Here is a 17,820-nt window from a genome sequence, read left to right on the forward strand (position 1 = left end):
GGGGGCTCCGGCTGACCATTAACTTTTCGAGGCCCAGGTGCGGGCGTCTACGCACCTGCAGGCCGTGAGAAGGCGCTGCAGAGGGCAGAGGCCGCAGGGCTGGCACGTCAGTAACAATACAACCCCCACGATGTGTGTGCCTCACATGCTCACAGGGCCAGCCCTGCATGGGAATGAGTCTCAGGGACACTCACGCACAGCCCTGCAGGGAAGGTCTTGCGCTCCCCAAGCTGACCCTCAGGGACATTAAATGTCAGGCCTGTGGGCGACGGGGCAGGATGTGGACTCGGGGCTCCCCACGGTGAGTGGCACGGGTCAGGGGGTTGGGGGCTAGAGGCCGGCTCAGCATCATGCCGTCGCCATGACGGTTAGGACCAGAGCCGCTCTAGAAAGCCAGCCTCAGTCCTGATCCCCAGGTCCCCGCTCCCTGGTCCCCAGACTCTGATGACACAAGAGACCCCAAACCCCTCACCTCATCCCTCTGGGCTCTCTAATTCCTGCTGGCGCGGTGGCCGGGGCTCCCATGTGTGCACACCCCGCCAGACCGCGTAGGACGGGCAGCAGGAGAGCGAGCGAAAGCTTGGGGCTGTTTGTTCCTCAGCAAGGTCCTCAGCCCTGCTGACTAATTCGGGGTTCACAGACTCTGCACCCGACATCAAGACCTGGGAGCTCCTCCAGGAGCTGTACGTACGGCCTGCCTTACTCTGCTGTGGTGGGGGCCAGCTCGCCGCGTCCCTCCGGGGGGAGCCCCCATGAGCCATGGCATGTCTGAGGATGTCGAGGGGGCCCCGAGCGGGTGCATCCTGCTGTGGGGTTATGTGTGACCAGCCCCCAGGTGAAAAATTGTGATACAAGCAGCAATTAATGGGGGCCTAGCCACCAGGACAGACGAGGTGGCTGAGGGACAGGGGGTCCGACCTCCGCAGGTGGGTTGGCGCCTGGCTGACCGCTTGTCCTGCTCCTCCCACTGCAGGGCAGGTCAAGGGCAGGGCACAGGCCGGGGGAGGGGGGTAGGAGGGGGACTTACACCCTCTGGTGTGTGCCCTTACGGGAGGGAATTAATCCCAAAGCTGCAGGTCTGAGGTTGTCAGGGAAGCGGTTTTATCTCAGGTAGTCAAGTCCAGAATTTGTCCCTGGGGCAAGGGTGGCCTCTCCCTGCCACCCATCATAGCGAGCCAGCTGTCGGGGGCTGACGGCGACCCCAGGGGACGGTTTTGAGGCCCGCATCAGCATGGTTTTTGACCTGGCTGGCCCCTGCCCAGTCAACCACCGGAGCTTGGGCTCAGGTGCTGCTCCCGCACCCCGGAAGGCCAGGTGGCTTTCAGGTCGACAGGCCCCCCCCGCCGCCCCAGGCTGGTCAACCCTCAGAGGCAGCAGGAACACGGCCAGAAGGACAGAGTGTGGTATGGCAGGGCCCCAGGACGGCTCTCTCTACTGCCCCAGCCAGTACCCAGTCCCCCAGAGAGAAGTCCTAGATCTGACCATGGAGGGGGTCACCGGCTTCCCAAGGCTGGCATGGGAAGAGACCCCAGGAGGGCAGGACGAAGGAGGCCTGGGCCTTTCTCAGGGTGTGCTGGAACCCAAGGCCCCTGGCCGTCCCCCTCTCCCCGGGCCCCACACGCACAGTAGGTACCGGGCCCTAGAGCTCTGGTCGGCTCCCAGCTCCTCCCCGTCCTCTCTGTCCCAGGAGCCCTGCCCGGGCAGCTGCAGGAGGGTCCTCCCCAGACTCCCTCCCATCTGCCCCCTGGATATCCCCGGACATCCCTCCCATCTGCCGGCTGCCTTCCAGCTCTGAGGCTCGAGGTGGGTGGGTGAATGTCTCTGTGCTGGCGCTCCCGGTCTGTCAGTGGGGCTGGTGCCGCCAAGTGCCCTTGCCAAGAGCTTCCCGCGGTATCCGCGGGTGCTGGGCCCAGCGGGCCGGCTGTCCCCGGCTGCCAGGTGTCACCGCCGGCCCGTCCATCCTGCTGCCTCTCACCTACGCCAACAGCGGGCGCGCTCGGGGGCCGCCACGCCTCACGGCTGTGTGTGCGGCACCGGCGTGGGCTCCGGGCAAGAGCCGGGCAAGCGGGAGGCCATGTGTGTGAGGGAACCAGGACTCCGGTCCCGGGGCCCGGACTTTTGGGGAAAGAAAGGCACATCTGTCTGCATGGTTTTCTTGCTCAAGAAGGGAATGCTGCCATTTGAACGATGATGGTGTGACTCCTTAGCTGGCCTTCGAGGTCCTCTGCCACCGGACACCGCCCTGGCCTCAGGTCCCCGTGTCATCCAGAGCCCGAGCATGCCACCTCCACCCGCTCTTTCAGCGCTCACAGTTTGGCCGCGTTGTGTGCGCCCGCACGCGGTCTCCTCCTTTGCGACTCTGTCTCTGCGAACCCTCCATGACTGACCCCTCACCCTCCACCTGTCTGTTAACACTTGCTATGTTGAAAGCCCTTCCATCCATGCAGAGCCCAGCCCAGCGACCCCGAGATGAGCTGGAGAAGCACAGAGCAGGCCTTTATGTCCACTGATCACAGAATGGTCCCCCGGCTGCCCTGACTCCCCCAGAGCACACTCAGGCCACCAGAGGAGCCGCGGCTGGAAGCCTAGAGCCCACGGCCCAGCAGGCTGCCCGGTCACAACACACACGGGGCCTTGCAGGGGCCGGGCAGGGCCTCGGGGCCTGGCCCCGTGCTCAGGCTGCCTGAGGGGGGTGGGCTGCAAGGGCGATGGGGCCTACCCCAAGCCAGTCAGGTGCAGAACGCTAAAAGGCTCCCGTCTGACTTCTCCCGGGGGGGGGGGGGGCAGGGAGGTGGGCCAGCAGGACTCTTGCAGCCCGGGCATGGATGGGGCCAGGATGGTGCCAGGATGGTGCCAGGGCTGTAACAGGCCCTGATGATGGGACAGGCTCAGGCTGTTACCCGAGTCTCGTAGAGGCTCTCGTGGGGCCAGGGACCACAAGCCTGGCACCCCCACCCCCAAGTGACTGGGACAGAACAAAGGCGCGCTGGTGAGCGGCACACTGGGCCGTAGCATCTGCAAGAGCCGGGCTCTGTTTGCCCATCTGGAAGCAATATTGCAGAAACGTAAGACGGCCAGAGTACGGGATATTCTCTGAATACGTGAACTCTACAGTGAGGAATATGGATTTAATGGATAATCTTACCAGCAGCCAAAAGAACCCAGATTCCTCCCCAGGCCTTCACCCTGCACTTGGCTTCCACTGCAGCCCAGCCCAGCCAGGGGCCAGCAGTGCCTGTGGCCATGGCCTCCAGAAACAGGGCTGACCCAGGATCTGAGCTCACTTATTTCTCGCGCTGGATGGGAGTGGGGGAAACAGAGACCTGTTCCAGCTCCTGTCCTTGAGACGCCCATTTGCAGCGGGGAGGACGATGCTGGAGAACACATAAGCGTGTGTGTGTGGGGGGGGGATTAATTAACATCTACAATGGCTACGACTTGTTCTGGAATCTGGGGGAGAAAAAACCATTTCTGTAGCTCTTCCCAACTTAATATAACTGGAATAATAAAATAAAACAATAAAAACCACAGCGGAAAAGATGACCGGAGCGTTTTTATGGCAAACAGCAGAGGAAGAGCCCAGAAGGGCCCGACGGAGCGCAGCGAACACTGTGATTCAGGGAACGCTTCCAGAAGGCGGGAGGAGGAGCGGAATGCAGGTCCGGCTGGCCTGGGGCGCCGGGAGGAGTGGGGGCTCCCCACGCTCAGTCCACAGAAGCCGCATCTCAGGAAGGGTCCTGGCTACTCTCAGATCCCATTTCAGAGGCTCATTCATCCCTCCCTAACATAAAATCCCCAAATGCCAAACGCTTCGTGACGTGGCTCCTGGTGCAGGGGTGGGGGTCTTCGGCGGGCTGCCTCCCCAGTGCCTGGGACTGCACGGGGGGGGTCCTCTGGCTCCTCATCCCCGCCTGGATCCCCCAGCCCAACCCCATTTACAACGAGGGGTCCTCCAGGGAGCTGACCTCACTCTGACAAGAGCCTCGCAGGGAGGCGGAGGTGGGAGTCCTTCCATGTCCCCCACAGCCTCCTCCCCACGTCCAGCAGAAGACTCTCCAAGGGACAAGGTGCATGCACGCCCCACACCAGGAGGCTGCAAGAGAGGCATATGCGGAGACGGCCCGGGAGCTCAGCCCCTCCGGCATCCTGGCCACTGGGTACGGCTGCTGAAGCGGGAAGAAGGGCTCGGGCTGTGGTGGTCATGGGGGGGCACCCCCCACCGTGGGCCCCTTTCTACCCCATATGCATATTCCAAGAGGAACGGAAGCCCTCAAAGCTCCTCGACCTACTCCCATCTTATGAGGTGGGGGTGAGGCTCAGAGAGTCTGGCAGCCAGGCCTATGGGTGCCAGGGCAGGGTGCTCTGGGCTGGCCTGCAACCCGGCCTGGCGCCCTGGGGGAGGCAGGTGGGCAGGGAGCCCTCTTCTCTGCCCCAGAATACCTCACTGTGACTACTGGAGGCCCTGCTCGGACCCCCACAGTGTTGGGGTGCTGCTATCCCCATTCTGGCCTGGGCCCCAGCCAGCCTGTAGTGATATCCCCGAGGCCAGGCAGCCCTGTGGTCAGGGAGCGCCAGCACCCCACCCGCACCACAACTAGCAGAGGGCCTGGCACACAGAAGTGCTCAATAAGTGCAGAGTCCGTGGAGGACTGAGGAGAAGGAGCAATACCCACCGCTTGAACAAGGGGACATGGGCACAATGCCCCTCCCCCCCGCTCAGGTTCCTAAAGGACATAAGCCACCGCCTCCTTGGACCTGGTCCCCTCCTTGGCTTTCCGAGGGGCAGGGAATACAGGAAGTGTGTCCCCCTTTCCCTGAAGGGGAGAGAGACCCCATGAGCTTGGGGCATACCAGCTGTCCGTGACCCAATTTGGTCTAAACAGCTTGACCCAGCCCTATCCAAGGGCTGGACGCAGGTGAGCAGCTAACAGCCCCAGCCACCTGCCACTGCCCCAGGCAAGCTCACCACCAGCCAGTTCTGCCTCCCCTCCAAGGCGCCCTCCTCATAAGCAATGCCAGGACCCTCCCCTCTAGGGCTACAGACCAGATTTGAGACCTTTGAGTTGAAAGGAAATCTGAAAAATCAAGTTCCTTTTGTAAGCTGCCAAAGTCCTGGTTTCCTGGTGATGAAGCCCCAAGATGCCTCACTCGGTATTAAGGACAATCTCTCGATCGGGGCGGGGGGCGGGGGAAGGCTGCAATAAAACGACTTGTCCAGGAAACAGTTCAGTTATTCCTGCAGACCTTCCTGGGATTTCCATGCCCTGTGCCTAGTCTTGGGATGCATGGTAGAGCCACTCTGGCCTCTGGGAGCCACAGTCTGGGGGGTGACCATCACACTGAAGGACAGATGACCAAGGCATGTGAAGAAGAGAGCTCCCGGGGCAACTCGGGAACACCCTGGGACATGAGGACACTCCCAGACAGGGGAGGAGAGTACATACCCCAGCCAGTGGTGTGAGGAGACTCTGGCCCGAGCAACACATTGTATGCTGCATGAAGCCAGGACCACAGAGCATCGCTGGAGCCCAGAGGAAGGGGCTCAGGACTGGGAGCAGCATGGAGGCTCTGGGGAGTATGGGTGTGGAGGCTGGGCAGGACCAGTGGGTGGGAAGGAAAGACACCCGTTGGTCACTGCTGCAAAAAACCCCACAGCATCAACAAAAGAAATAAGAGAAGATCTAAACAAAAAGAAAAGATATCCCATGTTCATGGACCGGAGGACTTCAGGTTGTTGAGATGCTGATACTCCCCAAGATGATCTGCAGATAGATTGTCACCCCTCTCAGAATCCCATCTGGTTTCTCTGCAAAAATTGACAAGCTGATCCTAGAGTTCATAGGGAAACTTGAGGGACCCAGAACAGCCAATCGATCTTGACAAAAGAAGAACAAAGCTGGAAGACCCAATTTGGTTCACATGGTTTGGCCCAGCCCCAACTGAGGGGACAGACACAGTTGAGCAGCTCACCTGTGAAGGCTGCAGGACTCAGGCTTCTGGATTTCAAAGCTTACCACAAAGCTAGAGTAACCAAGACAGTATGGTACCGGCCTAAGGACAGACATAGGGATCAACGGAATAGAATTGAAAGCCCAGAAGTAAAACCTCACATTTATGGTCAGTTGGTTTTTGACATGGGTGCCAAGATCATTCAATGGGGGGGAAAAGCAGTGTTTTCAACAAATGGTGCTGGGATAACTAGATCTCTGTGTGCCACTGAATGAAGCCAGACTCCTATCTCATACCCTATACAAAAGTTAACTCGAATGGATCAAAGACTCAGATGTAAGAACTAAAACTATAAAGCTCTTGGAAGAAAATAGGAATAAATTTTTGTGACCTTGGATTTGCACATTGCTACTTAGTTACAACACTAAAAACAAGAGCCTCAAGAGAAAAAAGTAGTTTATTTGGACTTCTTCGAAGTTAAAATTCATTGTGAGTCAAAGGACACCATCAAGAAAGTGAAAAGACAACCCACAAAATGGGGGAAAATATAGCTGATAAGGGATTTTTGTCTAGACTATATGAAGAACTCTAGTTACCCAATAATAAGGTGATCAGTATAAGTTGGGGAAAGGATCTACGAAGACATTTCATAAAGAAGAAGAGATACAGATGGCCAATGAGCACATGAAAAGATGCTCAACATCATTAGCCATCAGGGAAATACGAATCAGAACAATGAGATATTACTTCATACCCACTAGGATGCCCAACGTGAACATGACCCACAGTAACAGGTGTTGGCGAGGCTGGGGGGAAGTCAGAGCCCTCCTATGTTGCTGGTGGGAAGGTAAGATGGCGCAGCCACTGCGGGAAATCATCAGGTGGTTCCTTACGTGGTTAAACATCAAGCTCCCCTACGACTCACCAATTTTGCGACTTGGGGCAAACTCAAGATAAGTGAAAATACATGTTCATAAAAAGCTTGCCTCCTCATGTTCACGGCAACATTATTCATAATGACTGAAAAGTGGAAATAGCCCAAATACCCATCAACGGTTGCGAGGATCAACAAAATGGGCTCTAGCCACACCACGGAATACTGCCTGGCCATAAGAGGGAGTGGAGCCTTGGCATCTGCGGCTCAAGGAAGGACCTGGAGGACATCGTGATAAGAAGCAGTCACAAAAGGCCACATGGTGTCTGATTCTCTACGAAACGTCCAGAACAGGCAGATCCATACAGACGGAAAGCAGATCTGTGGCTGCCTGGGGTTGGGACACGGGAGGGAGGGGGGTGGGAGCAGTTGCTACTGGGGATGGGGTTTCTTTTAGGGGTGCTGAAAATGCTCTGGAATAGCATAGTGCTGACGGTTGCACAACTCTGAATATCCGAAAAACCATTGAATCGCACACTTTCAATGGGTGAGTTGTATGGTATGTGAGTGATAGCCGAATAAAGCTAGTGCAGAAACAAAAATTAAAAACACCAAACAAACAAATCAGCAGGACCACAGCACCCTAGCAGGCCCCCCGGCGTTTCCCTCCCCCACCCCCGACTCTGAGCTGCCCCCGAGTTGGGGGCCCGGGAGGCCCCTGCTGAGCGGAGGGCCGAGTTCCTACCCATGTCCTGCTACATGGCCCCCAGGTTGGACATTTCTCATGGTGAAGGCCCAGGAACAGGGAGCCAGAAGTCCTGTGCAGCTGGGGTGGGGGGGGCGGGGGGGCCCTGGAAGCCGCACAGCAGAGATGGAGGCTCCCACGCTCCGGGGCCAAGCTGACGTGACTAAAGCTAAACAGACCCCATGCCACAACGGGGTTATAGCTAATTCTGTGCAGCGCGCTGAGCCCCTCACCAGTGATGGCAGCCGTGGGGAGGGGCGGTGGGGCAGGCAGCCCCAAAGGTAATTTGCACACGGAGTTTATAAGGCCCCTCAGCTCTTTTAAACATATGCTTCTCTGATTATAAACAGCTGATGGCTCACAAGATTCAGATTTTCCAGCAAGGCTTCCAAAAAAAGATTACACTCCAAGCAGAGAAAGGTGACGGGGTGCTTTGCTGTGGACGTAACTCCAACCACGTTCTCCAGCAGCTGGAGCCGCCCCTGTTGCCAGGCTCTGAGCATGTGACATCTGTAAAATGTTTGCTGCCATCGACATGTCCTGAGGAGGACTCTGGCCCCAGCCGTGGACCTGGGGAGGGAACAGGGTGAAGGAGACCGAGCCCGCCATCTGAGACCTAATCCCCCGCCTCCTTGGAGCTGAGGCTGCACAAAGCCCTCACCTCCTGCGTGTAGACCTAGGTCGAGGGCTGAGGCTTCGGGCTGCTGTCCGCCCGGTGCACCCCCAGAGGCCTCTGGACCGGCCCCCTTGGGGGCTGCTGCCCGGGCCTATGCTGACTGCATGTCCCACCACCCCGCCCTCCCCAGGGATTTGAGGTACAAAGAAAGAGGACCAGGACCCCTCACCCAAATGAAACCCTGATTCACCACCTTGCCCAGTTCTGCTTGGCCGTGCTGGGGGCCGGGGGTCAGGCTACAGACCCCAGGAAGGAAGAGAGTCTGCTGAGAACGTGTTCAAGGCCAGTCTGACCTGTGGCTACTGAGTGACTTCGGGCCCGGGAGTTGTCCTCTCCCTGCTGAGGAGACGCTCCGAGGTGTCCCCAGCTCCGTGAAAAAGAACTGTGTTCAAATGGAACAATTAATGAGCAGGGGGCTCCTGCTGGGGGGAGTCTTGGGAGGCAGAGGCAGGGCCCTGAGGGGCCTGGCACCTGGGGGGGCAGGGGTGGGGGCGGCTCCTCCACACTGGGCACACAGAGGAGCTGCAGGGAGGATGGGGCAGCGCATGCGGGATCGTACCCGGGAACACGGGCAAAGGCGCACCCGCCCTCACACCCCGTGAGCACCCCGTCTGCAACAGCGCTGGCCTAGCAAGTCGAAAGGCTGTGAGGCCATGCGGCAGAGAGGGAAGGACAGACAGACGGAGCCCGGTCCTGAGATGCCCAAGAGCAAAGCCCAGCGTGCGTACCTGCTACTTGTCCCTTGACCTTTCTGCGCCCCGGGTCCCCATCACCACGCAGACTGTTGATAGGACTAAAGGCATTACTGTCACAAAGCCCTTGCTTGGACTGGGTGTGACGCCGGGGTCACCGTGCACTGTCGGTTAGGTAAAACAGGCCAGGCCTCCCCCACTCGGTGTCCCCACGGCCGCTGTCCACCCACACAGGGCATCCTGCTCCCGTCACTCTGGCTAACCCATGGGAGGGTTCATCCCCGTGCCCAGGTGCAGAAAACCAACCGGGACCAAGCTGGCTGCCAAGCCCCCTCCTCTGGGGCCCTCATCATGGAAGAGCCATCTGTGGGGGGCATGCACGAAGACGGCTGAGGCCAGTCCGTGGGCCCACAGGCCACAGGTCACTGAGGGACAGGGAGCTGCACCGATGAGAAGCTAAGGGATCGTTGTGCAGGTCCCACTGCTGGCACCCGAGGGCAGGGTGTCAGGAAGGGAGGTGTGGGGTGCCTGCCTGCCCTGGGTGTGTGCCCTTCGAGGCGGGCTGGGGAACGGACCCGTGGGGACCCGCTCAGAGACAGACGAGAAGGCGCCCTGATGACCAAGCCCCCTACCTTGACACCCGGGAGGCTACCTGGTGGTGTGGGGTGGCTGGTCACCAGCCTCAGGAGAGGCAGACAGGGCCCTTCGTCCTGCCCACGCGCTGGAGAACTGGATTTGGATGTTTCTGGGGGAGAAAAGAATCACCTGTTCCAAGTGCTGGATCACATTCTAGCTATTAGCCTCTCTCATTGTCATAAAGTCCCCCTCTGCTCAAACCCCAACAGCTCCCTGCTGCCCAGAGCCCACCTCCTGAGTCGCAAACACCCCTCTCACGGGCACCCCAGGTGAGCAGCCGCTGGCCTGGAGGACGGAATTCAAATCCCGAGGAAGCAGAAACATGGCTTGCGCACAGCACTCTCTCCCCCGTGCCCAGATGCAACTAACCACTTGCAAAAGCTGACAGGCGGGCTGAGCCCTCTTCGCTGACCCTGTCGAGAGCCAGACTGAACCAGACTAGGATGGCTGTATCAGCTAGCTACTGCCGAGTAACAAACAGCCCGACAACACCACAGCTTCAATCAATGAACGTTAATTATCTCATGTGGTTTCTGAGGGTGGTTCTGGCTCAGGGTCTCTTGGGATGTTGGCCAGGACTGTGGCCACCGGATGGCTTGACTGAGACTGGAGGATCCACCACCATGATGGTGTGCTCATGAGGCCATTGGCGGGACACCTCGGTTTCTCACCATGTGGAGCTCTCCACGGGGCTGCTTGCATGTCCTCACAACATGGTGGGCAGCTTCTTCCCGAGTCAGGGATCCCGGTGGGAGAGCAAGGAGGAAGCTCTGATGCCTTTTACGACCTGGTTTTGGGAGGCACACTCGGACATTGCCACCACATTCTATTTCTCAGAAGCAAATCACTAAGTCCAAAAAAAAAAAAAATCAAGGGGAGGGAATTAAGCTCCGTCTTTTGAAGGAAGGAGTCTCAAAGGCCTCATGGACAGATCTGAAAACCACACGGCCACGTGGTACCCCAGACAGACGGCCCTTTCTCCTCATTCTCGTCTTTTTTTTGTCCTAATCACACCCATCCTCCGAGCCTGCTGGCTCAACTGGAGTGTTCTCATTCGGTCCCCCAAAGCGTCTCATAGCCAGCAATTTTGTGCCCACTGTTCCCCAGAGGCCTGGTGAGTTCCACTGAGTAGCCTCGCCCTCTACAGGCACAGAGCCAAGGATATTTGGGTTCTCTGCAAGTATCTGTTCTCACCCTAAATACTGAAGGAGGGCCCTCTGACATTTAAAAACAATCTACAACCCCCAGGGCTCCTGGGACGGGGCTTCCTATCAACGCTTTTCCCAGAACTTCAGAGATGATCGAAATTCTTTCTGCGTTGAGCCTAGCAGTGCCAGCGTCCTCAGAGGCCCGGGCCCATCCAACCCCGAGGACCGGGGAGGTTGCAGCTGAGTGGCAGCTGTGCCAAGGGCCGGCCTGGGCAGGAAATGGGGGACAGGCCTGCCCTGGGGGGCGGCGTGGTGGGAAGGAATCGCCTCTGGGAGGTGATGGTGGAAAAGACTCTTGAGGCAACGGGTCTGGCAGGGCCCACCTCCCTTTGCTTCCCCACCCCCCATGCCTGGCACCCAACCAGGCCCCAAGCAGGTGCTCAGGAGACAGCTGCTGAGTTAACCCGCATCGAAGCGGGGGCTCTGGGAGAATCGGGGTTGGCTAATCAAGGCTTGGCTGCACAACGTCGAAACATACACACACAGAGCACAGCTGCCCTCTCGACGGGACGCAGCCCACACCCCACGCTGCCACTCATCGGGAGCGCCTGGACTCGAGAGCCCCCACCCGTCGGGCCTCAGGTTCTTGCTGACCCCAATGCAGGAGAGCAAATCTGCTCATGGGAGACAGCCGGGGCCAACCCTAACACAGCATAACTGTCTAATGGCACTCCCCCACAATTCTTCCCTTCCCATGCTGCACTGGGAGAAGGGGTCCCGTGGGGGCCCAAGCTTGTCCTGGAACTGGGACCCCTGTCAGTCACACTCATTGCGCTGAGCCCTGGGTCCTGCCCTGGGAAGTGAAGGCAGGGCGAGCAAGGCACCGGGATAAGCCACGCCCGAGGAGTGACCATGCCCATAGCTGGGGCAGAGGGGCTGGCGCTGACCCACCTACATAGGTTTCTTAAGATCCAGCTTGCCCCCCCCTCGACTCTTCAGCCACAGGGTCCCACCCACCAAGGCCACCTCCTGTGGGAGACCCTCCTGGCTGCCTCTCGCCCCCCAAGGGGGGCCACTACCTCCAGGCCTCCTGCCTCTCTCACAGGGTGACAGCAGGTCTCCCCACAAGGCAAGACCTCCTTGCGTCCCCTCCCACCCCCCACTCCCCAATTCTCTCCATTCAGCAGCCAGAGTGGTCTTTCTAGAAGGGAGACCTGATGCTCACCACCACTCTCCCCAAACCTCCCAGAGATGCCCCCCTGCACTTCCCCTCTGCCATGGCTGGTGAAGCCCAGAATGGCCCGGAGTCTGCTCATCCTCCCTGGGGGTGTGACGCTCCAAAGTGGGGAGCACAAGGCAGGGAGACCGGCAGACGAGAGCTTTGAGTGGGGATGGGAGGGCATGCCGCCTGTGGGTACAAGGCAGACCTGGGGTGGGTAGGCAGGTGGGGTAGAAGTGTCAGGGCTGAGTGAGATGGGGTGTCATCCACAGGCTAACATACCCAAGGCCGCCGGGGTGGAGGGGAGGCCCAGGCGGGTACACGAGGCCCACAGAGGCCATTGCAGGAGGAACACTCTGGAATGAGGATGTGGGAAGCAGGATCCGCAGAGACTTTCGACCAGCAGAGAAGCCCCTGGACGGAGGGTCATGGGGGTCACGGAGACCTGACCCAGGACAGCTGCAGTGGTGTGTGTGCACGTGTGTGTGCTTGTGTGCACAAAGCTGCACTGGGGGTGGGGGGACGGAACAGGGGTCACTGGTTCTGGGGACATGGGCGCTGGCTACCGAGTGCACGGGCTGACCCGAAGAGCAGGCTTCTCAGCCACTGCATCGGTCACTCAGGGGTGCCCGGGGCCCCTCAGCCCCCTCCACGTTCCAGTCCACTTCCGAGAGCAGCTCAGGGCAAGGCCCTTCCCTGGGAAGATGGTGCCGAGGCGGCCACGTGGCCCTGGGCCTCTCTGCTTCAGCAGGAAGCAGCTCTCTGGGAACCTGGCTGAGCCTGAAGGCGGTTCCACCCTTAGACTCTTGCGAGGGGGGGGGGGGGAAGCGGTAGAGGGGAGTGGGGGCGAGCCACGGCCCCGGGGAAGAGTCCTGTCACTTGGGTGAGGGGCTCCCACCCAGTCCTTCCCTCCTGCCTTGCCCTGTGGGAGGAGGGCTGGTGTTCCCCCCCGGGACACCCGGGGCTCTGGGCCCCATCTGCACTTCTGTGTTGGCAAACACAGGAGAATTAGCTCAGCGACTTCCTCTCCTAATCCCCCACCCCCATTCTAAATACCTCGGAATCAAGAGAAAAGCCGAGTGGACGTTTTGAGCCTAATTCTCTTCAGCTGTGTGTGCGTGTATGCGTGCACTCGGGTGCAGAGGCCTGCGAGGAAACCTTTTGAACCCCGAATATTAGTGTTAGAGGGAGCGCGAGGAGCGTTAGGTCAGCCCCCGCCACATACAGCTGAGACAAACCAGATGCCCCCTGTCACACGGGAAGCTGAGGTGGAGGCCACCAGGTGCCCGGGCTCTCTGCCCTGCACCCGCCTTGCAGTCCCGAGGTTTCCACGACCCGAGAGCCCCCAGGCTGGCCTGGGCTTGGAGGGGACCCCAGCCCCACTCAGGCGGGAGCTGGCCGTGCCCGCCAGCCCCCTCCTGAATTCTGATGTGCCAAAGCCAGGCCCAGGTCCCCCTCCCAGCACGCCTGGCAGCCCACCACCCGCCCACCCCCCGGTCTCCCCCAGGCTGGCTTGGGGTCCGCCCAGCCTCACATCCTTCTCCAGCCAATTCCCACGTGTCTCTTGTCTCCCGACTAGACAACAAACCCCTCTTAGTCTCAGCATGTTTTCCTCTGTGTCTCCCCCAAAGGACTAGAGCGGGGCGGGGGGCGGGGTGGGCACACAACAGGTGTGCTGGGGCTCGCAGGCAGCCCTAGCTGATTGACGGCGCCCCATGTGCAGCGAGGGGGTGAGGGCTGAGGACTGGCCCGCACGTGACTCCCAACCGTCCTCCCTGACCACTGTGTCAAAATCGACAGCGCCAGCCTCCTCAGCCGGGCTCGAAGCACGGCCCCAAGAAGGTGGTCACGCGAGTGCACCAAGACGCCGTGTCTGTGGCGTTTCACCACGAGGGGGTCTGTTAGGGGAAAATCCACGTGTTCGGGATGTCAGGCTCCAAGGTTGGAGGGTTGAGTGGAGCAAGCACAGCTGCAAGGAAACACAGACAAATGAACCTGGCCGCTCAGGAGCTGCGCCCCCACTCAAGCACACAACTAGAACCCGAATTTTGTTCAGATCGGATCAACTCCATTTTCACAATTAAAAAAAAAAAATCAGTTTTCAAGATGAAACCCCAATCAACACTGTCACTCTTTTAAAAGGGGGACCCCTATTTTAAGCAGACTGGCTTTAGGTGGCTTTTTATCCCATGCTCGATGTCCTTGGATGACAAACAAACCAAACAGAAAAGTTGGGGAACAGCTCACATTCGTGAGTAAAGACTAGAGGAGTCAGCTACTGGAAAGACAATGCAGCTCCCAAGATCCACCTAGAGACCTGTGTGTTCTGGCAAAGAAGAATGTCCAGAGCACTTTGAAAATTTCTTGTCTGTCTTTCCTACTGGAATATAAACCCCACAGAGGCAGGAAATCTGTGAAATCGCTCTGAGGATCTGGGGCTCCCACTCCCCTGACTTCCCTGGGGAGGTGGAAATGGACATACCTGGAGAATGTCCAGGGAAGGGGCTTCGCCTCCCCCTGAAGGGTGCAGGAGGCCATGAGAGGCAGAGGTTGGAGCCTTACCCCACTGGCTCACAGCAGTGAGAACCAGGGCAGTGCCCCAGGCTGCATTCGGCGTCCTGTTCTAGGCCTTCTTGGCCAGCCGGCCCTCCTGTTCTTGTCTCGACAGCTACACAAGGCTGGCAGCAGCCCTTCTCCCTTCCAGGTAGGAATCCCAAGGCTGCACAGTGTGGGCCAGGACTCCAGTCCCTCCCTGCCATTCTTTGCCAGGGCGGAGGGTGACAGTGGTCACTTGGGGGGAGGAGGGAGTAGGGGGCTGGGCAGGCAAAGGTGGTAGGAAGGTGGTGGGGCCTTCCGTGGGCCAAAGCTCCAAGCCCTTGGAGCACGCTCCATTGTCCCAACAGACTTCACTTACAAAACCCAAGCTCAAAGATAAATGAAGAATTTCAAGATGGTGACAGCAGAGCATTAAAACCCTGTGTGTGGGGCCCTTCTGAGTGCAGGGCCCCATGCGATGATCCTGGTTACAACCTGCGTCTGGGGTAGGCAGATGCCCAGAAACACCCACCCAGGCGGTGAGGGCTGGCTGACCCTCTGTCAAATGTACCAACCGAGGCTTGCTGTAGAGCCTTCCCGTGGGCTGGTCAGGGGACAGAGAGATGACCAGTCTGGCACTGCTTGTGAAGGTCTGAAAGCAAGCTGTTGATGTGCAAAAAGACAACACCATTTCCCCCTTCTCCTGCAGGCTGAACCACAAAGAAAAAACTGACTCAGTCACCCTTGGAGAAATTCCTGGCTCTTTTCGTAGACACATATTTCAGGCAAAAGCAGTGGAGATGAATGGCCTCATTGCTTGCTTTGGGTGTGGGGATGGCTGCTTGCTTGGCTGGCTCTAGCTTCCCCCTTCCTCCCTTGAAGTCAACCCTGGTTGGGGGAGAGTGGGGTAACAACTTCTGAGAAAATACTGAGAGTTCACAGAAGGTCTAAATTGCCCTAGACTTGCATAAAACCTCGGTAGAGTGAGAGCCCCATAAGGACAGACTTCCTGACGGCTGTTTGCTGTAGACTGTCCGTGTTTATGGCAGCGCCTGGCACCCAGAGGAGCTCAGAAGACCTGCGTGGTGGGTGGATAGGTGGGTGGGCAGATGGAGGGATGGATAGGTGTGTGGGTAGGAGGGAGGGTGGATGGATGGGTGGGTGGGTGGATGGGCAGTTAGGTGGATGGGTGCGTGGACGGTAGGGAAGACAGGAGACAGTGGACCCAGCCTCCAGCCACAGGCAGATCATAGGAGGGAAGCTTCACCGAGAGCTGTAGCGGTCCTGGTGGGAAGCTGACCCCCAGGGTCACCTCCTTTGGGGTGACCTGGGCAGGTCCTCTCCTTCAGGAAGCCGCCTGCCAGAGTCTGGGCACCCTCGTCCCAAGGTCTCCTGAGGAGTGAACAACAGGACGTCCATAGCAGAGTCCCCGATAGCAGCACCGTCGCGCCCGGCACCGTCCCCAGAGGGAGATGGGAGGCCGCCTGCCTGCCTGCCTTCGTTGACCCATGTGGTAAGGGTCTGCAGCAGGCCGTTTGTGTGCCGAGGGCCGAAAGTTCCATGGGGCACCCAGTAGGGTGTGGACGCGTGGAAGCGACCGGACGGGTGGGTGGACATTTGCACCGCGAGCTGGGGTGGGGTGGGGCGCGGCACGTGGCACTGTAGTTGCCCCGCCAATCCAAACCCCGGTCGCATCGGCACTTGTCCCTCTCGACCAATGGCAGAGCGTGGTACACTGCTTTCCGCGCCCAGCCAATCTGCGCGGCGGCACGCGGCAACCCACCCCACGGGCCCATCCAATCAACGGCCGGGCAGCTGCCACGTCAGCCGGGGTCCGGGTGCGGCCGTAGTCTTTCGGCAGACCGTCGCCCCGCTGCTCAGTCGGCGCTGAGCTCTCGTCGGGGCTGACCTGTTGGCGGGGCTGTGCTCACGGCCGCACCCTCTCCTCGGCTGTGCCGTCCTCTCGGCCGCGCCAGCCCCGCACCGAGCTCCACAGCCTGCGCTCCTCAGGCCCCCACCCAGCGCTGCGGGCGCGGTCCGACCAGGCGGCGCGGGACGGGTGACCGCCGGCGCACCGAGGTGAGCTCTGCGTCCGGCGGGCGGGGGGCCGGCTCTCCCCTCGGTACCTCCGGGAGAGTCGGCCCGGGTCGGGGGTCCTGGTCCAGGATCCGAGTCCGGGGATCGGATTCCGCGCCTGCAGTCCGCCTCGCAGTTCTGCGTCGTGGTTCCGAGTCCGGGTCCAGTTCTGCATCTGGAGTCCACCTCACGGTCCTGCATCGGGGATCCAAATCCGGGGGTCGAATTCCGCGCCTGGAGTCCGCCTCGTATTTTTGAGTCCGGGTCGGATTCCGTGCCTGGAGTCCGCCTCGCGGTCCTGCATCGTGGTTCCAAGTCCGGGTCCGATTCCGCATCTGGAGCCCGCCTCGCGGTCCCATATCGTGGTGCCGAGTAGGGGATCAGAGCCAGGGTCTGGAGTCCGCCTCGTGGTCCAGCCTCGGGGATCAGAGTTGGGGGTCGGAGATGGGGTCCGGAGTCCGCCTCGTGGTCCTGCGTCGTGGATTTGAGTCGTGGATCGGAGCCGGGGTCCGGAGTCCGCCTCGCGGTCCAGCCTCGTGGTTCCGAGTTGGGGATTGGAGTTGAGGTCCGGAGTCCGCCTGGGGGTCCCGCCTCGTGGTTCGGAGTTGGGGATCAGAGTTGAGGTCCAGAGTCCGCCTCGCGGTTCCGAGTTGGGGATCGGAGTTGAGGTCCGGAGTCCGCCTCGCGGTCGCGCCTCATGATTCGGCGTTGGGGATCGGAGTTGAGGTCCGGAGTCCGCCTCGCGGTCCGGCCTCATGGTTCTGAGATGCGAGATCGGAGCCAGGATCTGGAGTCCGCCTCGCGGTCCAGCCTCGTGGTTCTGAGTCGGGTATCGGAGTTGAGGTCGGAGTCCGCCTCAAGGTCCCGCCTCGTGATTCTGAGCCCCGGGATCGGAGCCAGGATCTGGAGTCCGCCTCGCGGTCCAGCCTCGTGGTTCTGAGTCCCGGGATCGGAGCCAGGATCTGGAGTCCGCCTCGCGGTCCAGCCTCAGGGTTCCGAGTCGGGGACCAGAGCCCGCCTCACGGTCCAGTCTCTCGGTCCTGCATAGGGGACCGGAGCCGGGGTCCTTTATCATTGGGAATCCCAAGTCTGGGTGGGTGTTCTGATTTTGACGCTCAGGGTTCCAAGTTCGGGATCGAGGCAGAGTCCGTTGGAGTTAAGATGGGAATTTTGAGTCGGAAATCACAGTCCACGTGGTGGTTCTGAGTCCAGGGTCCGAGTCAGGGATCTGAGTCTGCGCGTGAAGTCCGCCTTCCTGCCTACGTGGCAG

The 17,820-nt window shown here is 59.8% G+C and overlaps 1 protein-coding gene across 1 annotated transcript in view; it reads right to left on the reverse strand.

Annotated features, from left to right (window-relative positions):
- The window catches only part of KCNQ1 (potassium voltage-gated channel subfamily Q member 1), a gene marked incomplete at its 5' end in the record, with an annotated part of 256,765 nt that overhangs the window by 123,919 nt on the left and 115,026 nt on the right, over positions 1–17,820 (reverse strand). The window lies entirely within an intron of this gene.

Source organism: Leptonychotes weddellii, chromosome 11 (assembly GCF_054177405.1).
Source record: "Leptonychotes weddellii isolate Sample4059 chromosome 11, ASM5417740v2, whole genome shotgun sequence".
NCBI classification, from domain to species: domain Eukaryota; kingdom Metazoa; phylum Chordata; class Mammalia; order Carnivora; family Phocidae; genus Leptonychotes; species Leptonychotes weddellii.